This window comes from Moschus berezovskii, chromosome 8, assembly GCF_049115385.1.
Source record: "Moschus berezovskii isolate FMDL1 chromosome 8, NW_MosBer_1.0, whole genome shotgun sequence".
NCBI classification, from domain to species: Eukaryota; Metazoa; Chordata; class Mammalia; order Artiodactyla; family Moschidae; genus Moschus; species Moschus berezovskii.
In genome coordinates this window covers 82,910,124-82,935,843 of record NC_142467.1, presented here as the reverse complement: position 1 = coordinate 82,935,843, position 25,720 = coordinate 82,910,124, and the positions used below count along the sequence as shown (strand labels likewise).

At 38.9% G+C, this 25,720-nt stretch overlaps 1 long non-coding RNA gene across 2 annotated transcripts in view; it reads right to left on the bottom strand.

The window, feature by feature from the left end:
* LOC148777109 (uncharacterized) overlaps window positions 1–25,720 on the bottom strand; it is a 37,895-nt gene that overhangs the window by 5,662 nt on the left and 6,513 nt on the right. The window contains exon 2 of one of the 2 annotated variants that reach the window (XR_016038062.1): window positions 24,678–24,804. This is a non-coding gene — a long non-coding RNA (uncharacterized LOC148777109). Of the gene's footprint in view, window positions 1–24,677; window positions 25,497–25,720 lie in introns of those variants that run through there. The other variant, XR_016038061.1, reaches the window with a different exon arrangement.

Below are 25,720 nucleotides of genomic sequence, written 5' to 3'. Positions count from 1 at the left end.
ATATACAAAGTGTCTAGTAGGGCAGTTGTAAAAAGTGATGAAGCTGTTAACTGGGAACGATACCATAGTGGGAGGAGTGAGTTTGGAACAAGGAAAGAAAAGAGATGATGAGTTTTACTGAGCATGTTTGGTTTAGAGGTCTGAGGATATTTAAGTGGAGACCCTGGTTGACAGGAAGGAATGAGGATCTGTTCTTTGGACAAGATGACAGACTAAGGACAAACTAGTCCTCTAGTATCAAAATGGATTTTGCTAATATTTTGAAGGACACAGACATCCAGGAAAAGACTTCTGATGACAGTGTATGTGCACAAACACTTCAGAAAGAACATTTAGAAGTGCAGTTAGCATGGATCATTTTAATTCTAAAATAACTTTAATCTTTAAAGCAGAGGAGGCAGAGGAGAAAAGTCACAAGTAGAGAGACAGTTTTGACAGCAGTAAGTTACTACTTCACAAACTGCAAAAGAAAACAAAAATTATGTTTCATGGACAAAAGAGGGGTTTATGGAAGGTTTTTGTATATCTATAATCAGCTTGACAGAGACCTGAGTTTTTGTAATTTCTACATTTAAGGGGTAATAACTGCAATGTGTCTCACCCTTCAGACTTTTTATTAGTGATGAAATATGTTTAGAATGCCCCAAACTCTCATTCCCTTATCAAGTGTCCTGTCGTTAGCTCTCACTATACTGATTGCCATTTGTCCCTGTGAATACTAAACACACGCGCACTTCAGTGCATATCAATAACTCAAGGAGAGATGGGAGAGTACTGCAAAGTGAGACAGGACTCTTCCCTCTCCGGTCCAGACGTGGACTTCCGCCTCACTGTGCAGGCACGATAGGAGAGCCAGATATTAGAATCCTTTACCTATTTGATTTGGAAACTCAAAGGTAAACCCACTTTAGATAACCTGATGTTCCTTCTAGCTGCTCACTGCCTCCTTAGTCACAATCTTCTGATGGACAAATAAAAGTATGGCAAAGACCAGAGCTGTGCATTTTCATTTAAAATAAGCACTATAATCAGTACTAGAGAGTGTGCTTGCCTTTGTAAATCAACTATCTAAATATGCTTGCCTCTGGTTGAAGCAGCACTGGACTCCCCACGCTTTAGAGTGTAATGCACTCTCCTAGGACAACAAACCCTGACTTCAAATACTTGGCAGAAATATTTAAATGACTTAAATGGACTTTGAGAAACATGCCATGGTTTTATCTCTTGCTTACCATCATTCAGGGTCTGCTTGGACTCTTAGGTAAGAAATGGATATGCTGTCACTCAGCACAGAGCGTTGAGTGCATTTCTGACGGGTAAACTACAGAAAAGACACTGCGCTGCTTCTCTGTCTTCCCCTTTCTCTCTCTCCCCTTCCCTCCCCTCGTGTCTCTCTCTCTCTCACACACACACACAATAAAGAGGGAAGCCACAGGAAATGATGAGCATACGATGGAAGTCAGAGTTAGCTGCTTTAACCTGTTATTCCTGAGAAGAAGCAGACAGTGAGGGAGAGAGAAGAAAAGGAGATGGAAAGGGTCACGGGCAACTGGGCGCAAAGGAGGAGTGCAGCGACACTAACACCCTGAAAAGTGAGGTCGCTCAGTCGGGTCCAACTCTTTGCGCCCCATGGACTGTAGCCCACCAGGCTCCTCCGTCCATGGGATTCTCCAGGCAGGAGGACTGGAGTGGGTGCCATTGCCTTCTCCAACACCCTGAACTCGGGCCTAATTCAGAAGCAGGGTCATCGTGGCTCAGTGTAGAAGAAGAGCTGGAACCCACTGAGATAAACGCTGACAAAATGTGAAACCAAAGTCAGCAGTGAAACTGGTGGAAATCAATTCAGCAGAGTATTTTTCAGTCTGACACAAAACTAAGCAAAGGAGCCTCCCTCCTCACTCTGCCTGCCTTTGTCTTCCAGCAAACCCTGCAGGCTGATATGATTTTAACAGAGCCCTGGAGAGAGGGGGCGGGGTGAGAATGGACAGTGGAAGGAGGGCGGGCATGCAGAGCTGGTTCCTAACTAGCATTCAGCATTAGTTCCTTACTAATTGCCAGACCCCGGGGGAACCAGCTCAGCCCTCAGCCTCATTTCCTCACTTGTAAAATGGAGATGATTATGGTACATTCATCGTAGATTTATTGTGGTATTTTCACAAGATGATGTAAATGATATTTAGTCCATTTTAAGTACTCAATCAACAGGAGATATTATTATTAAATATTGTTAATTATTATTAAAAACATGGAAGTCAGAATCCAAAATCACTTACATTTACAGATCTGTGAAAAGGACACATCCTTAGAATGACCAACTCATCTGATCCTTAGACTGACCTTTCCACAGATGAGAACGCTGAAGCACAAAGTGGGTAAGTATAATAACAGCTCTAAGAACTCGAATCTCAGAAGTTAAATTATGCTGCATTACCAAAGTGTCCTTGGAAAAAATCTGTTCAACGGTTGCATTTTACAGATGAGAAAACTGAGTCTCACAAAGGTCATATCATTTGTTTTATGCTACACAACCAGTCAGGCAATCAGCCCATTACAGAATTCTGAGAGCCTGTTTCCATAGGAAACACCCTTCAACCCCAAATGAATAATCCAGGGCCTGCCCTGGAGGTTGAAATGCTTGTCACACTTCATCCAGTTACTTTCCTCTATAGAAAATGCAATGAATAACATTATTTATTCATATCAGATTCATAGTAGGGAAGGCATCTTTGTAACAAAACTTGACATATTTGTAACTGTTGATATTTGTTTGTGTGACGAATGTAAAAGAATAGGAAGAGAAGAACAGAATCAACTTGTATTAAGTAATCACCATGCTTGGCACACCATGCACCAAGAAAACTGACAAACGACATCTGATCCCACAGATATGGAACAGGTCCTGTGGTCAGAAGGGTCTAATAAAAGTTAGTAAGAATATGATTCTTATTTTAGAAACTATAAATAAAACAAGCATTGGTACTGATGTTGAAGTAGAAATCTATCACAGCCGTTGGAATTCACTCAAGTTGTTGGTATTTGTTGATTTGGTAGGTGATGAAGAGCAAGCTACCTTGGTACATGGGCAAGTTTCTTCATATGGAACATGCAACCTCAAGCCACAGGAACTCTACCTCAAACTGGCATCCCCTTCCTGGCGTGTTCTCAACGTCAGCAGGAGAACTTGCTGCAGGTCACAATGTAGGCAAAAGGTCAGAAAGAGGAAACAGACTGATAGAAAGAGTTGTATGTCCTAAAACTACCTTTGGACAAACAACACCAAATAAAGGATGGTTCTCTGATTTAAGTCTCTCCTTCTTCTATGTCAGTATAAATCAAGACCCCAAAAGAGCAGTGCTGAACCCTCTAAGATGAAAATAAGGACTCCCCAAGATAGAGGCACCAAACTTCAATTTCAGAACATCAAGTGATACTTCCTAAAATGAAGATTCCATGCTCTCTGAACAAGTCTTTGCTGCTGTCTTCATACTCAATAGCCCAATCTCACCATTCATCTGGGTCATAAAATTATCACAATGTTGTAATACCACTCTTCTTTTTTTTGCATTTTTTAAAAGAAATTTGAGGTATAGTTGACTTACAACATTGTATTAGTTTCTGGTATATAGCAAAGTGATTCAAATATATATATATTTTTCATATTATTTTCCATCATAAGAAATTGAAAATAGTTCCCTGTGTTATACAGTAGGTCCTTCTTGTTTATCAATTTTATATATAGTAGTCTGTGTTTGCTAATCCTCAGTTCCTAATTTATCCCTCCTCCTCCCCTTTCCCCTTTGGTAATCATAAATTTTTTTCTACATCTGTGAGTCTGTTTCTATTTTGTATGTAAGTTCCTTTGTATCATAGTTTAGATTTCACATATAAGTAATGCTGCTCTGTCTTTTCCATTCACCTGAAGTGGACACTTTCCCTCCACTGAGCTAACCATTAAAGCTTCTAGATTTCAGCTTATAGGTAACAGCAGGGGTAAGGTGGAAGCAAGATTATAGGTATATGATTCACCAGTACGCTACGTCTCTACCAGTACAGAAGCAACCAATAGGGACTTCAGCAAGGATGCCCCGTAAAAAGAACAGGACAGCTCAATGGTATATGTCTCCTGCACTCTTCCACCCTCACACCCTGTGTCTCCTACCATGGATGGCTGTCTGTAGGGTTTCTAAGTGCTGACTCTGCTGAAGCTGAAGACCTCAGCGGGACAAGTGTTATAGAGAGTGATTGATTGAAATTCAGAGCACTTTGCAGAATGATTTGTTTGACATTCCCAGTAGGAAACTCTTGTTTGTTGAACTTATTATTCATTCATGTATTCATGAAAAAAATACAATAAATGCATAATCTCTGCATAGTGCCTCAATGATCACATTGAAATGAGCCCAGAGCTTTGCAGTGCTAAGCAAGGTCTTTAGTTTGCAACAGAACAGTTTTACATGGCAATATCATTAACTGTGTCTAGAGTTTACATTAATGCTTATAAATCAGCCAGGGAAATTTAACCTGCATTGTAATTTAAGGTTATACAGAGAATCAAACATTAAAAATGCATATGCATAATAATAACTCCTTGTGTGACTTTTCTTTTTTTTTTTTTTTTTTGGTTTTCTTCCTACTGAGTGATTTAAGAATTACCATGTTGAGATGCAACTGAGTCTGTTCAGCTAGTGTTTGTGTTTTGACTTTTTGACAACTAGAATATAAGCCAGGGGAAATGCAGAAATTATTTCCAACATCCCTGGGTAACTTGGGAAAATGGCTCTTTAAATAAGCTATTAGAGTAAGGGAAAACATGCTACATTATTTGGAAAACAACTCCTGTTAAATGCTGTGCTTTAAAACAACAGCTATTACTAGACTTAAAACAGTGAGGTCAGACCTTAATAATATATTTACAGTTGCTACAGTGACAGTCTCTGGCCTTTCCATTGAAAGCAAGGGTAGGGAATACAAGAAAGGACCATCAGAGCACAGGGCCCTCCCTTTAGAATTGAGTGTTTCTCTGTTGATTATCAAAAAACAAAAAGGAATTTAAAAACTATATCATTTTTCTCTTTCCCCTAAGTTTTCCCTGATAAAGATATCTTTAATTTTCAAATACACCTAAGTGAACCATATTAAACTCCCAGCACACAAAAATTTTTTTAATTTACCTGACCTTTCTCCCACTCACATGGTACGAGTCTCCTGGAAACATCAGGACTCACTCTAATTTCAGGATTGAAAGGAGCCAAGACAGCTATCAATCACATAAAAGTGCTTCCAGAAGTCTAGGGTAGCCAGACCCCTGAGGTCATTGGTGACCTTGATAATGGTCCAATATTTTATCCATATCTCTAGAATGTCTGTAGAAATTCTACACTTAAATATCTCACACTAACTACGCATCCAGAGCTGACTCCATCTAGATCCTCATATCCTCCATTAGGCATCTCTACCCAATTCTTTATCATTATTAATTATGCCACTTTCCAATTCTCAAAATCTTTACCACTTTGTAGTGTTCTCCTTTTTAAAATTTCTCTTCCCCACCATGGAAACTGCACACGTATATTCTCACATTTGTGGTTGTTCAGTCATATGGTCCTCAATAATCATTTTGGGTTTGTTATTCCATTTTCAAAATAACTCATCTAAATCAACCTGTGTTATCACCTGACCTTCTGCAACAACACCCCAAGAAGATATTTCGGGCTTCAATATCTGTACATGTCCATATACCCAAAGCTGCTGAAAATAATTTCTTCAGTATATGGTTATACTACATGCCTCTGAAGCTTATAAACATTGTAATGTTTTTCACCATCTACTGTTTCAACTCAGAAGTTTCTTGCCTAATTTTTAGGATGTTTGTCAAAATTCTTCACTTCTTCCTCTTCTATCTCATTATCCCACATAACCTTCCATTCTTGCCAGCGTGTTTTGCATGTGATGTCTCTCTCTGTACATAATGCTGTCTTCTTTCCTCAGCCTTTTTATTTTCCTAACCTTCACTAAAAATTTCCACCTACTTTAAAAATAATAAAATGTATTATTTCAAAGAAAAAATAGGCAAAAATTTGGCAAATACACCCAAAAATGTTAAACAAATTTTAAAACATTAGAAGTAAGAAAGTATCATAAATAAGTGGAGAAATTTTCCAAATAACAAAAGAATTACAGATATAAATACATGAGTACATTTTAAAACCTAGATGAAATTTAAAATATTTAGCAAAATGGAAACTTAAAAAGAAAAGCTAAAAAATTCAAATATATCAGTCCAATATACAGATATATATGTACACATATATATATGGAATCAATTTGTTCTATACAGAAACCAACACAACATTGTATATAAACTAAACTTCAGATAAAAAAATGTTTAAGACAGGCCATGATATCAAACCCCCTCCACCTCCTAAAAAAGGCATTTGATACAGATATCTTCTTGGGAAACTTAAGACACAATGTATAAATTCAAAGTTTAAAACATTTTTCAATAACATGCAAAAAAAATTTTAATGTCCTAAATAAATTTGCAAATTACCAGGACTGATATTAAATCAAAGAAAAAACGGATTAAAACATTATATGCAAACCTCACTTATGCATGCAAATATAAAATTCCTCATTAAAATATTAGTGGAATTATCCAAAAATGTATTAAATGAATAATATAAAGTAGGATTTTAAATATCAATGTCACTATTAGTAATGAAATTCAATACATCAACAGAATTAAAAACTAGAAAGAGAATTTCCACCTCTGCAATGAAGGAGTAAATGGTAGCAGACTTGCTGCCCCCACTATAAGTAAATAGAAAACGGGATAATTTACAAGAAGCATCTGTTTTCAGACATTGAATACCAGGCAGCACATGACTGCAATCCCTGAAGAGAAGGAAATTACTGAGGCAAGTCTTACAGCCATACTGTCTTTCTGGCTGTAGACCTTTTAAAAAAAAAAAATCATAGTTCATAGAGTGGGAATCCAAGCAAATCACACTAAGTGGCTCAGCAGTAAAGAATCTGCCTACAATGCAGGACACATAGGTTCAACTCCTGGGTTGGGAGGATCCCCAAAGGAAATGGCAACTCACTCCAAAACTCTTCCCGGGAAAATCCCATGAACAGAGAAGCCTCCAGGCTACAGTTCATAGGGTTGCAAAGAGCTGGACACGACTGAGAACAGGCACACATGTTACAAAGCCAGGAAGCAAAGAATTATATGGAATTTTTAATCTAGGCAATCTTCAAGTTCACACAGAGCTGAGAGATATATATGTTCTACTAAGTCATAATGAAGAGACCTCACTGATAGCCCAGCATATTAAGGAAAGATCTCCAAAGGGTTATTTGAATAGTAGAGCCAAATCAGCTAAATAAAAAGAAAAACATCAGGAAACTTGAAAACATAGAGTTGCTAATTATCCAAACTGAAACACAGATGAAAAGTCAGAACTAATTATATACCATCTATTAAAAAAAAAAACCTATGACTTTAAATAAAGTTATAGAATGATTAAAGATGAAACAATGGAAATAAATACATCAAAATTTAATTTAAAATAATGCTAGAGTAGTAATATTAGACAAAATAAATTTCCAAGCAAAGGATATTACCAGGAATAAAAAAGATCATTTCAAAAGATAAAGTTGAGGAACTGAGAGGATAACAATGCTAAATTTTTATGTCCCCAATAGCAGAGATTAAAAATACATGAAGCAAGCATACACAGAAATGGAAAAAGAAATAGAAAAATCCACAACTATAGACAGAGATCTCACCTTTTTTTCTTAATGACTGAAAGAGTAAGTAGATAGAAAATCAGTAACAATATAGGATACCTGAAGACTACTATCAATAAACTCAAGCTAAAGAATGCTCAAACTACCGCACAATTGCACTCATCTCACACGCTAGAAAAGTCATGCTCAAAATTCTCCAAGCCAGGCTTCAGCAATATGTGAACCGTGAACTCCCAGATGTTCAAGTCGGTTTTAGAAAAGGCAGAGGCACCAGAGATCAAATTGCCAACATCTGCTGGATCATGGAGAAAGCAAGAGAATTCCAGAAAAACATCTATTTCTGCTTCATTGACTATGCCAAGGCCTTTGACTGTGTGGATCACAATAAACTGTGGAACATTCTGAAAGAGATGGGAATACCAGACCACCTGACCTGCCTCTTGAGAAACTTGTATGCACGTCAGGAAGCAACAGTCAGAACTGTACATGGAACAACAGACTGGTTCCAAATAGGGAAAGGAGTATGTCAAGGCTGTATATTGTCACCTTGCTTATTTAACTTATATGCAGAGTACATCATGAGGAACGCTGGGCTGGAAGAAGCACAAGCTGGAATCAAGATTGCTGGGAGAAATATCAATAACCTCAGATATGCAGATGATACCACCCTTATGGCAGAAAGTGAAGAGGAACTCAAAAGCCTCTTGATGAAAGTGAAAGAGGAGAGTGAAAAGGTTGGCTTGGAGCTCAACATTCAGAAAACAAAGATCATGGCATCTGGTCCCATCACTTCATGGGAAATAGATGGGGAAACAGTGGAAACAGTGTCAGACTTTATTTTTCGGGGCTCTAAAATCACTGCAAATGCTGATTGCAGCCATGAAATTAAAAGACGCTTACTACTTGGAAGGAAAGTTATGACCAACCTAGATAGTATATTAAAAAGCAGAGACATTACTTCGCCAACCAAGGTCAGTCTAGTCAAGGTTATGGTTTTTCCAGTGGTCATGTATGGATGTGAGAGTTGGACTGTGAAGAAAGCTGATCGCGGAAGAATCGGTGCTTTTGAACTGTGGTGCTGGAGAAGACTCTTGAGAGTCCCTTGGACTGCAAGGAGATCCAACCAGTCCATTCTAAGGGAGATCAGTCCTGGGTGTTCATTGGAAGGACTGATGCTAAAGCTGAAACTCCAATACTTTGGCCACCTCATGCGACGAGTTGACTCACTGGAAAAGACTCTGATGCTGGGAAGGATTGGGGGCAGGAGGAGAAGGGGACGACCGAGAATGAGATGGCTGGATGGCATCACCGACTCTATGGACATGAGTTTGAGTGAACTCCGGGAGTTGGTGATGGACAGGGAGGCCTGGCGTGCTGTGATTCATGGGGCTGCAGAGTTGGACATGACTGAACTGAACTGATATTTAAGGAAGATTCTCCTAATAACAGCAGAATATACATTGTATCCTATTTCACACAGAATACTTATTAAGATAGATCATAATCTAGACTACAAAATGAGTCTCAATACATTTAAAAGAATTCAAGTCATACAAATTATGTTTTCTGGCAAGATGGAATTATAATAGAAACTGACAAGAAGAAATCCCCCAATATTTAGAAATATAATAGTCACATTGCTAAATAATCCATATGTCAAGGAAGAAATCACAGGGGAAACTGAAAAGTATTGATATCTTGAACTGAATGAAAACACAACATATCAAAATGTATATACTGCAACAAAAGTAGTGCTGAAAAAGTAATTTATAGACATTAACTTTTATTAGAAATAAAGTAAGCTAAGTTTCTACTTTAAGAAAATAAAAAACAATAAATCAAACTCAATATAAGCAGAAGGAAATTACAAAGATAAAAGCAAAAATCAATGAATTAGAAAACAGAAAAATGAATAGAGGAAAATGAATGAAACAAAGCACTGTTTGAGAAAATCAATAAAATTAACAAAATTTTAGCCAGGCTGTTGAGGAAAAACAGAAAAAAAAAAAGCTACCTATAGCAGGGAGAAAGAAGGGATTATCTACTAACATTAAAAAAGTAATAAAGGAATATTATAAATAATTCTATGTCACTAAATATGACAACCTAGATAAAAATAAATAAATTAACTGAAAAACAAAAATTATGAGAGCTCACCCAAAAAGGATAAATAAGTCAAACAGTCCTATACGTATTTTTAAAATGAATTTGAGGTTAAACATCTCACAAAGAAAGTCCAAGGCTTTGGGTGGCTTCACTGGTGCAATCTATCAAACTTTTAATGAAGAAATAAAATAAATTATTTGCATACTCTTAGAAAATTAAGAGGAGGTAACACTTTCCAACTTGCTCTGAGTCCAGAAATACACTATTAATAAAACCAGATGACAATATTAAAAAAAAGGACAATCACTGAATAATACCCCTCAATTATATAGAAACAAATTCTTAAAAATTAATAAGCTGAATTCAGCAATATATAAAAATGATAAGAAAGTATAACCAAGTGAAATGTATCAGGGGAATGTAGAGTGGCTTGAACAAAATAGAATTAATCAGTGTAGCTCACCATATCAACAAATTAAAACAGAAAATCATATGATAATCTTAATGCACGAAAAGCATTTGACAAAGTTCAAAATTCACTCACAATAAAAAACTCTCTGGACATTATAAAGAGAAAGAAACTTCTTCAACCTGATAAAGAGCACCTATTGAAAATCTACAGTTGACATCACACATAATGGTGAAACAGAGCAATTTGCCCCTAAAAATAAGGTGACATATTTTATTAGAGGTCTCAACAAGATAATCAGTTCAGTTCAGTTCAGTCGCTCAGTCGTGTCCAACTCTCCGCGACCCCATGAATCACAGCACTCCAGGACTCCCTGTCCATCACCAACTCCCGGATTTCACTCAAACTCATGTCCACAGAGTCGGTGATGCCATCCAACCATCTCATTCTCGGTCGTCCCCTTCTCCTCCCACCCCCAACCTTTCCCAGCATCAGAGTCTTTTCCAGTGAGTCAACTCGTCGCATGAGGTGGCCAAAGTATTGCAGCTTCAGCTTTAGCATCAGTCCTTCCAATGAACACCCAGGATTGATCTCCCTTAGAATGGACTGGTTGGATCTCCTTGCGGTACAAGGGACTCTCAAGAGTCTTCTCCAACACCACAGTTCAAAAGCATCAATTCTTCGGCAATCAGCTTTCTTCACAGTCCAACTCTCACATCCATACATGACCACGGGAAAAACCATTGCCTTGACTAGACGGACCTTTGTTGGCAAAGTAATGTCTCTTCTTTTCAATATATTATCAAGGTTGGTCATAACTTTCCTTCCAAGGAGTAAGGGTCTTTTAATTTCATGGCTGCAATCAGCATCTGCAGTGATTTTGGAGCCCAAAAAAATAAAGTCTGACACTGTTTCCACTGTTTTTCCATCTATTTCCCATGAAGTGATGGGACCAGATGCCATGATCTTTGTTTTCTGAATGTTGAGCTTCAAGCCAACCTTCTCACTCTCCTCTTTCACTTTCATCAAGAGGCTTTTGAGTTCCTCTTCACTTTCTGCCATAAGGGTAGTGGCATCTGCATATCTGAGATTATTGATATTTCTCCCAGCAATCTTGATTCCAGCTTGTGCTTCTTCCAGCCCAGCATTCCTCATGATGTACTCTGCATTTAAGTTAAATAAGCAAGGTGACAATATACAGCCTTGACGCACTCCTTTTCCTATTTGGAACCAGTCTGTTGTTCCCTGTACAGTTCTGACTGTTGCTTCCTGGCCTGCATACAGGTTTCTCAAGATGCATGTCAGGTGGTCTGGTATTCCCATCTCTTTCAGAATGTTCCACAGTTTATTGTGATGCACACAAAGACTTTGGCATAATAAGGCCATAAAAATACTATGCATGAATATAATACATATTACAAGTAATATACAAAAATAGAAAATATTTTAATATTCTTATGTTAGAAAAGGCTTTTCTAAGCAAGACATACAGAGAAGGCAGTGGCAACCCACTCCAGTACTCTTGCCTGGAAAATCCCATGGATGGAGGAACCCGGTAGGCTGCACTCCATGGGATCCAGGGACAGGGGAGCCTGGTGGGTTGCTGTCTATGGGGTCACAGAGAGTCAGACACGACTGAAGCGACTTAGCAGCAGCAGCAGCAGCAGCAAGGAAGACATAAAATCTAGAAAATTTAAAAGAAAGATAGACAGCTTTGCCTAATTTTTTTTAAGTTTATGATGTAAAGGGTGTGATCAAATGGACATTTCCATAGACCTTGAGTGAAGATACAAATTGGTACTGTTTAAAGAGTTGGTCGCCCCAGAATTGATGCTTTTGAACTGTGGTGTTGGAGAAGACTCTTGAGAGTCCCTTGGACTGCAAGGAGATCCAACCAGTCCATTCTAAAGGAGATCAATCCTAGGTGTTCATTGGAAGGACTGATGCTAAAGCTGAAACTGCAATACTTTGGCCACCTCATGCGACGAGTTGACTCACTGGAAAAGACTCTGATGCTGGGAAAGGTTGGGGGTGGGAGGAGAAGGGGACGACCGAGAATGAGATGGCTGGATGGCATCACCGACTCTGTGGACGAGTTTGAGTGAACTCTGGGAGTTGGTGATGGACAGGGAAGCCTGGTGTGCTGTGATTCATGGGGTCACGGGGAGTTGGACACGACTGAGTGACTGAACTGAACTGAACTGAAACAGTTGTTTTGTAGTGTCTACCAACATTTTAAAATGCATACACAGGATTCAGGAACAAGATGGCGGAGGAATAGGACGGCGAGACCACTCTCTCCTCCACAAATTCATCAAAAGAACATTTGAACGCGGAGTAAAGTCCACAAAACAACTTCTGAATGCTGGCAGAGGACATCAGGCACCCAGAAAAGCAGCCCATTGTCTTCGAAAGGAGGTAGGAAAAAACATAAAAGATAAAAAGCGAGACAAAAGAAGTAAGGACGGAGCTCCGTCCCGAGAAGGGAGGCTTTAAAAAGAGAGAAGTTTCCAAACACCAGGAAACACTCTCACTGGCGAATCTGTGGCGAGCCTTGGAAGATCAGAGGGCCATATAACCCTCTTTTTTTTAAAGATTTTTTTAAAACCCACAGACTACCCGCCAAACGGTAACTCCCAGTGGAGAAGCAGCGCAGACGCCTGCATACGCCATTAGCAAGCAGGGGCTGGGCAGGGAGGAGCCGGCTGAACTGCTTAGAGAGAGGACTGAGCTTGAATGCCGCGAGAACAATTTGAGAGAACTGGGGAGAGCAAAGCAGACTGTCGGATAGCTTCCCCACGAAAAGGCGGAAAGCTCTAACCTAAGACTCAGCCAGCCCCGCTCACAGAATAAAGGGCTGAACAGAGTGAGCCGGCTGCGGTCGGCCCATCCCCCATCCCCCGCTGAGACAGGCAGGGAGCGCAGCCAGAGCCAGAGTGGGCAACCGCGGCCCCAGAAAGGCATCTGATACAAACTGCAGACAGGCTTGTTGCTATTCAGGACTTCTTGGGCTCGGGCCAGTCGATATCCCCCTGAGAAGGTGCGCCGGTTGTACACCCAGAAAACTGAGTGGCGGGGACTGGGGAGGCGATAAGTCGCAGAGACAGCGCTCGCCAAACACCTGGTCCCCTGAGCTGCTCAGACCAGGGAAGGCACAAAACGCAGGCCCAACCAAGTCTGCACCTTTGTGGAGTACCTGAGAACCTGAACTTGAGCCGCTCAGACCTGGGAAGTGCATACAACCCAGCGCAGGCCTCTGACAGTTCCCGGCAGAGCAACCTAGAGCCTGTGCAGTGTAGACTGGGACAGCATACGGGCTGTGAGCGGGGGCAAACCCAGTGTGGCCGAGACCCTGCGAGCACTCCCCACAGACGCCAGAGATATTCATCTGCAGCGTTCCTCCCTTCCCAGAACAGGACTGAACAACTGAGCCTTAAAAAGTGTCCACCCACCCCCTAGTATCAGGGAGGAAATTAGACACTGAAGAGACCAGCAAACAGAAGCTAAAACAGAGGGAACCACCTTGGAAATGACAGATAGAGACGTCTAGAGGCTACTCTAAGAATAAGACCAAAAACCAGAGGCAAGAGGCTTAAGCCCGAATCCTGAGAACACCAGAGAACTCCTGACTCCAGGGAACATTAATCAATAGGAGCTCATCAAACACCTCCATACCTACACTAAAACCAAGCACCACCCAAGGGTCAACAAGTTCCAGAGTAAGACATAACACGCAAATTCTCCAGTAACACAGGAAACTAGCCCTGAGCTTCAATATACAGGCTGCCCAAAGTCACTCCAAACCCACTGACATCTCATAACTCATTACTGGACACTTCATTGCACTCCAGAGAGAACAAATCCAGCTCCACCCACAAGAACACCGACACAAGCTTCCGTAACCAGGGAACCTTGACAAGTCACCTGTCCAACCCCACACACAACGAGGAAACTACATAACAAAGAGAACTCCACAAACGGCCAGAAGAGGGAAAGGCCACCCCAAGCAAAGCATTATAAACAAGATGAATAGGCAGAGAAATACCCAGCAAGTAAAGGAACAAGATAAATGCCCACCAACACAAACAAAAGAGGAAGATATAGGGAATCTACCTGATAAAGAATTTCGAATTTTGATGGTGAAAATGATTCAAAATCTTGAAAGCAAAATGGAGTTACAGATAAATAACCTGGAGAAAAAGATTGAGAAGATGGAAGAAAGGTTTAATAAGGACTTAGAGGAAATAAAAAAGAGTCAATATACAATGAATAATGCAATAGATGAGATCAGAAACACTCTGGAAGGAACAAACTATAGAATTACAGAGGCAGAAGACAGGATAAGCGAGCCAGAAGATCGAATTGTAGAAATAAATGAAACAGAGAGGAAAAAAGAAAAACAAATTAAAAGAAATGAAAACAATATTAGAGACCTCTGGGACAATGTTAAACGCTCCAACATTCGAATCATAGGAATCCCAGAAGAAGAAGACAAAAAGAAAGACCATGAAAGAATACTTGAGGAGATAATAGTTGAAAACTTCCCTAAAATAGGGAAAGAAATAATCACCCAAGTCCAAGAAACCCAGAGAGTCCCCAACAGGATAAACCCAAGGCAAAATACCCCAAGACACACATTAATCAAATTAACAAAGATCAAACACAAAGAACAAATATTAAAAGCAGCAAGGGAAAAACAGCAAATAACACACAAGGGGATTCCCATAAGGATAACAGCCGATCTTTCAACAGAAACTCTTCAGGCCAGGAGGGAATGGCAAGACATACTTAAAGGGATGAAAGAAAATAACCTACAGCCCAGACTACTGTACCCAGCAAGGATCTCATTCAAATATGAAGGAGAAATCAAAAGCTTTACAGACAAGCAAAAGCTGAGAGAATTCAGCATTACCAAACCAGCTCTCCAACAAATGCTTAAGGATCTTTTCTAGACAGGAAACACAGAAAGGGTGTATAAACTCGAAACCAAAGCAATAAAGAAAATGGCTACACGATCGTACTTATCAATAATTACCTTAAACATAAATGGGTTGAATGCCCCAACCAAAAGACAAAGGCTGGCTGAATGGATACAAAAACAAGACCCCCATATATGTTGTCTGCAAGAGACCCACCTCAAAACGAGGGACACACACAGACTGAAAGTGAAGGGCTGGAAAAAGATATTCCATGCAAATAGAGACCAAAAGAAAGCAGTAGTAGCAATACTCATATCAGATAAAATAGACTTTAAAACAAAGGCTGTGAAAAGAGACAAAGAAGGAAACTACATAATGATCAAAGGATCAATCCAAGATGAAGATATAACAAATATAAATATTTATGCACCCAACATAGGAGCACCGCAATATGTAAGACAATTACTAACAAGTATGAAAGGGGAAATTAACAATAATGCAATAATAGTGGGAGATTTTAATACCCCACTTACATCTATGGATAGATCAACTAAACAGAAAATTAACAAGGAAACACAAACTTTAAAAGATACAATAGACCAGTTAGACCTAATAGTTATCTATAGGACATTTCTCCCCAAAACAATGAATTTCACCTTTTTCTCAAGCGCACACGGAACCTTTTCCAGGATAGATCACATCCTGGGCCATAAATCTAGCCTTGGTAAATTCAAAAAAGTTGAAATCATTCCATGCATCTTTTCTGACCACAATGCAGTAAGATTAGATCTCAATTACAAGAGAAAAACTATTAAAAATGCCAACATATGGAGGCTGAACAACACACTGCTGAATAATGAACAAATCATAGAAGAAATCAAAAAAGAAATCAAAATATGCATAGAAATGAATGAAAATGAAAACACAACAACCCAAAACCTCTGGGACACTGTAAAAGCAGTGCTAAGGGGGAAGTTCATAGCAATACAGGCACACATCAAGAAACAAGAAAAAAGTCAACTAAATAACCTAACTCTACATCTAAAGCAACTAGAAAAGGAAGAAATGAAGAACCCCAGGGTCAGTAGAAGGAAAGAAATTGTAAAAATTAGGGCAGAGATAAATGCAAAAGAAACAAAAGAGACCATAGCAAAAATCATCAAAGCCAAAAGCTGGTTCTTTGAGAAGGTAAATAAAATTGACAAACCGCTAGCCAGACTCATCAAGAAACAAAGGGAGAAGAACCAAATCAATAAAATTAGAAATGAAAATGGAGAGATCACAACTGACAACACAGAAATACAAAGGATTATTAGAGAATACTATCATCAATTATATGGCAATAAAATGAATAACCTGGAAGAAATGGACAAATTCCTAGAAAAGTACAACTTTCCAAAACTGAACCAGGAAGAAATAGAAAATCTGAACAGACCCATCACAAGCACGGAACTAGAGGCTGTAATCAGGAATCTTCCAGCAAACAAAAGCCCAGGTCCAGACGGCTTCACAGCCGAATTCTACCAAAAATTTAGAGAAGAGCTAACACCTATTCTACTCAAACTCTTCCAGAAAATTGCTGAGGAAGGGAAACTTCCAAACTCATTCTATGAGGCCACCATCACCCTAATCCCAAAACCTGGTAAAGATCCCACAAAAAAAGAAAACTACAGGCCAATATCACTGATGAACATAGATGCAAAAATCCTTAACAAAATTCTAGCAATCAGAATCCAACAACACATTAAGAAGATCATACATCATGACCAAGTGGGCTTTATCCCAGGAATGCAAGGATTCTTCAATATCTGCAAATCAATCAACGTAATACACCACATTAACAAACTGAAAAATAAAAATCATATGATTATCTCAATAGATGCAGAGAAAGCCTTCGACAAAATTCAACATCCATTTATGATAAAAACCCTCCAGAAAGTGGGAATAGAAGGGACATACCTCAACATAATAAAAGCTATATATGACAAACCCACAGCAAACATTATCCTCAATGGTGAAAAACTGAAAGCATTTCCCCTAAAGTCAGGAACAAGACAAGGGTGCCCACTCTCACCACTACTATTCAACATAGTTCTGGAAGTTTTGGCTACAGCAATCAGAGCAGAAAAAGACATAAAAGGAATACAAATTGGAAAAGAAGAAGTAAAACTTTCACTGTTCGCTGATGACATGATCCTCTACACAGAAAACCCTAAAGACTCTACCAGAAAACTACTAGAGCTAATCAATGATTACAGTAACGTTGCAGGATATAAAATCAACACACAGAAATCCTTTGCATTCCTATACACTAATAATGAGAAAATAGAAAGAGAAATTGAGGAAACTATTCCATTCACTGTTGCAACGAAAATAATTAAATACTTAGGAATATATCTACCTAAGGAAACAAAAGACTTGTACATAGAAAACTATAAAACACTACTGAAAGCAATCAAAGAGGACACTAATAGATGGAGAAATATACCATGCTCATGGATTGGAAGAATAAATATTGTAAAAATGAGTATACTACCCAAAGTAATTTATACATTCAATGCAACCCCTATCAAGCTACCAACGATATTTTTCACAGATCTAGAACAAATAATCTCACAATTTATATGGAAACACAAAAAACCTCGAATAGCCAAAGCAATCTTGAGGAAGAAAAATGGAACTGGGGGAATTAACCTGCCGGACTTCAGGCTCTACTACAAAGCCACAGTCATCAAGACAGTATGGTACTGGCATAAAGACAGAAATATAGATCAATGGAACAAAATAGAAAGCCCAGAGATAAATCCACGCACCTATGGACACCTCATCTTTGACAAAGGAGGGAAGAATATAAAATGGAGAAAAGACAGTCTCTTTAACAAGTGGTGCTGGGAAAACGGGTCAGCCACTTGTAAAAGAATGAAACTAGAACACTTCCTAACACCATACACCAAAATAAACTCAAAATGGATTAGAGAGCTAAATGTAAGACCAGAAACTATAAAACTCCTAGAGGAGAACGTAGGCAAAACACTCTCCGACATAAATCACAGCAGGATCCTCCATGACCCACCTCCCAGAATATTGGAAATAAAAGCAAAAATAAACAAATGGGATCTAATTAAAATCAAAAGCTTCTGCACAGCTAAGGAAACTATAAGCAAGGTCAAAAGACAGCCTTCAGAATGGGAGAAAATAATAGCAAATGAAGCAACTGATAAAGGATTAATCTCCAAAATATACAAGCAGCTCCTGCAGCTCAATTCCAGAAAAATAAATGACCCAATCAAAAAATGGGCCAAAGAACTAAACAGACATTTCTCCAAAGAAGACATTAAGATGGCTAACAAACACATGAAAAAATGCTCAACATCCCTCATAATCAGAGAAATGCAAATCAAAACCACAATGAGATACCATTTCACACCTGTCAAAATGGCTGCTATCCAAAAGTCTACATGCAATAAATGCTGGAGAGGATGTGGAGAGAAAGGAACCCTCTTACACTGTTGGTGGGAATGCAAACTAGTACAGCCACTATGGAGAACAGTGTGGAGATTCCTCAAAAAACTGGAAATAGAACTCCCATATGATCCAGCAATCGCACTCCTGGGCATACACACCGAGGAAACCAGAATTGAAAGAGACACGTGTACTCCAATGTTCATTGCAGCACTGTTTATAATAGCCAGGACATGGAAGCAACCTAGATGTCCATCTGCAGACGAATGGATAAGAAAGCTTTGGTACATATACACAATGGAGTATTATTCAGCCATTAAAAAGAATACATTTGAATCAGTTCTAATGAGGTGGATGAAACTGGAGCCTATTATACAGAGTGAAGTAAGCCAGAAAGAAAAACACCAATACAGCATACTAACGCATATATATGGAATTTAGAAAGATGCAAATGATAACCCTGTATACAAGACAGCAAAAGAGACACAGGTGTATAGATCAGTCTTTGGGACTCTGTGGGAGAGGGTGAGGGTTGGATGATTTGGGAGAATGGCATTGAAACACGTATGTCGTCATATGTGAAATGAATCACTAGTTCAGGGTCGATGCATGTTATAGGAGGCTCGGGGCTGGCATGTGGGGATGACCCAGAGGGAGGATAAAGGGAGGAGGGAGGTGGGAGGGGGGTTCAGGAGGAGGAACTTATGTAAACCCGGGGCGAATTCATGTCAATGTATGGCAAAACCAACCAATATAATATTGTAAAATAACTTGCCTCCAATAAAAAATAAATTAATTACAAAAAATAAAAAAAAAATTAAAAAGTGTAAATATAGCAAAAAAATAAATAAATAAAATGCATACACACTTTGACCCAACTACTATACTTCTAGATATCAAAATATAGAAATAGTCTAACATGCACACAATAAGAGGAATTATTGAGGTCAACTACACCCAAGGATCTACAGTATGAAAACTTTAGGTTCAAATCCTACTTCCAACTCTGTTAACTCTGGGATTCTGGGTAAGATGCAAAATCTCTGAACCTCACTTTCCTCATCTATTAAATAGAGATAATAAATCTATTAAATAGAGGTAGTAATAGAAGCTTTTTACAAGTTCATCAGAAAGAAAGAATCAAATAATTCATGTGAAAGGTTTAACACATGGTTTGGCACAACATAAGCTTTCAATTAAAAAATCTGTCTTTGTTCTCTGCTCTGTTTCCCAGAACTTAATACAGGCCCATCGTGTCACAGCAGCTTCATAAATACTTGCTGAATGAATGTCACATTATTACTTCACCAGCAGGCCTCAGTTCCTCTGGGAAAGCTCTCTGATGGACCCTGTCATCTCTCTGATGTGCTCTCAGCCCCCCACCCTTCAAGAATGAAACACTTATTACCAAGATGTTGGGAGTGCAGCCAGCAGTCCACAGTCAACCCTTTCAGGAACTGCCTTAAATGAAGAGAGCCAACTGGTCCAGGGACACACCGCGTTCCAGGGCAGTCCACATCAAGTGACACATTGACATGAGGACTGAAAAGCCCAGACCCACCATCCTAACTTAGTAGGGCTTTGAGAAGTCATCCTATCTTCAGAATTCCCTAGAGGATCACCTGAGGTGTCCATTAACAGAGCATTGCAAATGCTGCCAAATCTTATCCTGCCAAATCCCACTTCTGTTCCTTCCCTCTCGGGAGTTCGTCCCAAGAACATGCCTTAATAAATGCCCTAACTGTTAATCTTTGAAATGGCTTTTCAAGGAACCTAATCTGTGACAGTCTCTGAAACCTAAATATAATTTAGCACAAAATCCTCTTTTTTACTGTCCTAGTGTTTTTTAATCACAATTTGTGAATAATAGTAATAAAAATAAAATAGTAATTTTGTGATTATTTAATATATCCTTAGTGCAAGCTAAGCACAGAATCTGCTTTTCTTCAAAATGTCATATTTTATCATAGAATTTTAAAATTTTATTTTTTAAAGTATATTAAAATATTATTTATCTTGATTGCATGAATGCTCAGTCACTCAGTCATGTCCAACTCTTTGTGACCCCATGGACTGTAGCCCACCAGACTTCTCTGTCCAAGGGATTTTTCAGGCAAGAATACTGGAGTGGGTTGCCATTTCCCCTTCCAGGAGATTTTTCCAACTCAGGGATCGAACCTTTCTCTCGTGTGTCTCCTGCATTGGTAGGTGGATTCTTACCACTGAGCCACCTCAAAAGTCCCTTGTCTTGATTACTGAGCTTGAATTTTGGGCCTAAGACAAATGGCTCACTCACCTCAGCCTTGTTCCAAATCTGGCAGGAACCACATATTTTTATTATTGCTTATTTTGTGTTTTGTGTTCATTTTTGCCATACCTGAGACAATATCTGACACGTAATAATCCCCAAAAATATTAGATAAATTAATTAACTGCAAGGATTTTCATCACAGTGCTGGTTGTGATAGAAAAATATATCAGTAAATGAAAGTTTTAATTATGATACATTCATGCTACATAAAATTTTTCAAAAGGATAAAACACATGTATACATATGCTAACATGAGAAAATTTCTAATACATGTTGACAAGTTAAAAGTCATATTCAGAATAATGTATATGGTATATCATAAAACATAGATGATAGATAAAGAGATGTCTGAATAGATAAATAGTGCATTACATAGTAAATGCTAATAGAAGTTCTTTGGATAAATGAGTGGAATAGTAAGTTGGAGGAAAGTTATGAGGGAAAATTTATATCCAATACTGTATGTAACTCTGAATTATTTGAACTTTCAGATCACTTGTAATGATATATTATTTTTTTAAGCTTTTTAGAAAACAATGCAAAAAAGTTTACCACCTCCTTAAGCCCTCCTTGATGGAATACTGTTGAATACCACCTTGCTGTGAGCCTCCTTAGCCTGGGGCTCTGGGCCTCCACTCATTTGCAGGGTGAGTTGTAAAGTTCAAGTAACTCACATCTATGTATATTCTATCTCATCCACCAGATTGAAAATGCCTTTGAGGATGAAGCTGATACTTCTGTTTCTGATGCCTTTCCAATAAAATATCTCAACAGTATTCTATCCAGAGTTGTATCTGACTACCTACAAAATGTGAGGTCATGTGGGTCTTGTTCACTGTATTTGTATATGGCACACACATCGATGACTATGGGATTTCCCTTTATATACGTGCGAGAAACTGGAGTGGGTAGGCAGGTGAACCAAAATCATAAAAACAGTTAGGAGCCATACTTAGACATTCTGAAGGCTACCTTCCCATAGCAGTTTCTATGCACCAATATTACTTATGCTAAAAGTAATACAATATCATAGGACACAACTTAAGGCCAAGCTTTAAGAGGAATGCCTCGGACACAACATTCAGTCTAACATGTTGTCAAGCAATTTCTACTACCTGTAAAATGTTCCTGAAAGCATTGAGTCACATTAAAGAGACAACAATAACTAATGACAGACTTCAAAGTGAGGTGTCTGGTACAAAGATTTAATCTTTCCTCATCTAATTCCTGACTATAGAGATCATTCAACATGTTCCTTGGGATCCTGGAATTCCCATGGGGAGTGGATAAGTGATGCCAATAGGCATGACTGTGAAGATCTGGAGGAGACAAAGTTCTCAAATGACCTCCAAAGAACCGGGGCCATGGAGGTTTACCTTTATGTTTCTCTTTACAAATCTCCTGCAGCTTCTATCTATACCGGATTACATTATAACATATTCAAAGCTGACTTATGTTTGTGCACAGCCTGAAGTGAATGGAGTATGTGCTGACATGAGTTTAAATCTCTGGATGTAGAACCATTCAATATGTCAGTCTTACTATAGTATTACCTGCTGACACAGCACTGAACTTAGTGATCAATTGCACTTAAAATTTCACTGTTCTCATGCTTGCATTCAGATTTAGAATCTAGTTTTCTTATCTACAGATTGCAAAACTATTTGGATTCTAAAGTTTGGATAGTAGGATGGGGAGGAGGACAAGTGCATTTAGGAAAAGTAAGTGGATGGGGGGAGGTTTGGGAATCTGACATCTGAAACTGATAAATTTTAAAAGCTCTTCCTAACTACCAGCTAAAACTAATTATCTTCATTTAATGCTCCTATTAAAAATGAATGTGATGTAACTGCAAACATGGTAAGATTAACCGATACTGCAGATGCTGATTGCAGCCATGAAATTAAAAGATGCTTACTCCTTGGAAGGAAAGTTATGACCAACCTAGATAGTATATTAAAAAGCAGAGACATTACTCTGCCAACAAAGGTCAATCTAGTCAAGGCTATGGTTTTTCCAGTGGTCATGTATGGATGTGAGAGTTGGACTGTGAAGAAAGCTGATCGCCGAAGATTTGATGCTTTTGAACTGTGGTGCTGGAGAAGACTCTTGAGAGTCCCTTGGACTGCAAGGAGATCCAACCAGTCCATTCTAAAGGAGATCAGTCCTGGGTGTTCATTGGAAGGACCGATGCTAAAGCTGAAGCTCCAATACTTTGGCCACCTCATGCGACAAGTTGCCTCACTGGAAAAGACTCTGATGCTGGGAAGGATTGGGGGTGGGAGGAGACGGGGACGACAGAGAATGAGATGGCTGGATGGCATCACCGACTCGATGGACATGAGTTTGAGTGAACTCCGGGAGTTGGTGATGGACAGGGAGGCCTGGCGTGCTGTGATTCATGGGGTCGCAAGGAGTCGGACACGACTGAGCAACTGAACTGAACTGAGGAGACAAAAAGGAGCTTCCCAGGTAGCACTAGTGGTAAAGAACCCGCCTGCCAGTGCAAAAGACATAAAAGACACAGGTTTGATCCCTGAGTTGGGAAGATCCCCCGGAGGAGGGTATAGCAACCCACTCCAGTATTCTTGCCTGGAGAAGCCCATGGACAGATGAGCCTGGTGGGCTACAGTCCATAGGGTTGCAGGATCAGACACGACTGAAGTGACTTAGCACGCATGCACACAGGAGACAAGAAACATAGTCACAGTTTTCTGGTTTACAATGAAATAAGTATGCTTCAAATTATTCTTTTTTAAAAGAAAAATTATCACTTGGCACTTACCATTTGTTCATTTTCCATCTGTCAATACTTCAGTTGTGCTGTGCTGTGCTTAGTCACTCAGTTGTGTACAATTCTTTGCAACCCCATGGATGTAGCCCATAAGGCTCCTCTGTCCATGGGGATTCTCCAGGCAAGGATACTGGAGTGGGTTGCCATGCCCTCCTCAACCCGGGGATCTTCCCAACCCGGGGATCGAGCCCAGGTCTCCCGCATCACAGCCAGATTCTTTACTGTCTGAGCCACCAGGGAAGTTACTAAGTAACCTGAGTTACTATTTCTCAAATAACCAGAATTTCTTTGTATATTTTATATTTTTTCCCTGCAGGCCATTGAAAGTGCATATGATAAGTCAATACACATATAAAAAGCACAAAGAGACCAAGTAACATTTAACGTACTATTTAATAACCAACACTGCTGGGACATTTTAGACCCAATGTCAGCTCAGAGAAATACTGATTCATTTTGATAAGATTCAGTGCACAACCAGGCTGGAAAGACACATGAATCATACCAAAAATAAGCACAATATTAATTAACAAACTGGAGACATTCATATCATCAAACACAAAGGGTGAAAGGACACATTTTGAATGAATCTGTTTTACAGGAGAATAGTCAGTTACTTAAGGCTAGAGGTCCTAGTTTAAGACTGAGGACTGTTTCAAGTGTCTTTTCCCCTAGAAAATTTAAAATAACAACCGAGATGTTGAAGGCTTCCACCCACTGGAAAGATAATAAGGCCAATAAATAGACACATAAATAATAATACAGGCAAGAAGATATTTCTGAAAACTTCTTCCTCCTTCCCTTCCTACAGAATCCTTAACTTAAATCCAAAAGAGTAAGGAATGGCTCCATCATATCATCAGAAGTGAATTCTAAATGCAAAGTAGTATGTTTCTTGAATGGCAGTTCTCCCCCTCCACTTACCAAAACCATTCTGGAAGCATGATGAGAATAAGTAAGGGCTTTGGCATCAGAAAAACATATTTCTTTTCTTTTCATCTTCCTATTTTTCAGCCAGTTATTCACTTTTGTTGAGCCTCAGTTTCCTCATCTGTAAAATGGGGACAGTAACACTTTACTCACAACATTTGAGGATCAAATGAGATGTCTACACAGCAAAGCACATAATACGTTGACCCTGTACATGAGGTTGCTCAGAAGGCTTACTTCTTCCTATTGTTTTCATTTTATATGATTGTGTCTTTTCACAGTGGGGCACACTTTATTCATAACAAGGGCACCAGCAGTCTCTACCATACTGGGAAATCTTCACAGGTACAAAGAAGCATCTCATATCAATACATTAACTAATTATAACTCTGAATTACCAAAGAGATGAACAAAATCATTCACTTAGTGAGGACTCAAGTCTCTGAAACCAAATTAATATTTATCTCTTCTATTATTAAATAAGTAACTAATTGGATAAATTGGGTAAAATGTTGAAAGAAAAGAAATTGCTATTAAAGACATATCATTTTGATCAAATGAACTAAGCTTCCATGATTTTTACTTTATTATGATGTATACAGAAATACACATGTCAGTGACTCAGTGTTAGGTTCCTTAATGTTCTATTTTGGAGAGATTTTTTTTTTTTCAAGTGTTCCTTCCTTACAAAACTGACTGATTTAAGCTTGTTGCTGAGAACAAAATACCAGAATGACAATTAAAATACTGGAACTCTTCATATTTTAGGAAGACAATAAATACCACCAACAAATGTATAAATAATATAACCCAGAAAACATTTCTGAAAATTTCTCTCTCTTCCCATTTCCACCAAACCATTAACTTACTTCCCTGAGGCATTTGAAAGAGTGACCGGAGTATTAAAAGTGAAAGTACAGCAAGATAAGCAAAAAAGAGACAGCTGATTCCTCTGGAAGATTTAAATAAAAGGTGTCAGCACTTAACCAAAATATGTATCCCTACGTACGCACACAAAAGCAAACTTTTACAGGGTT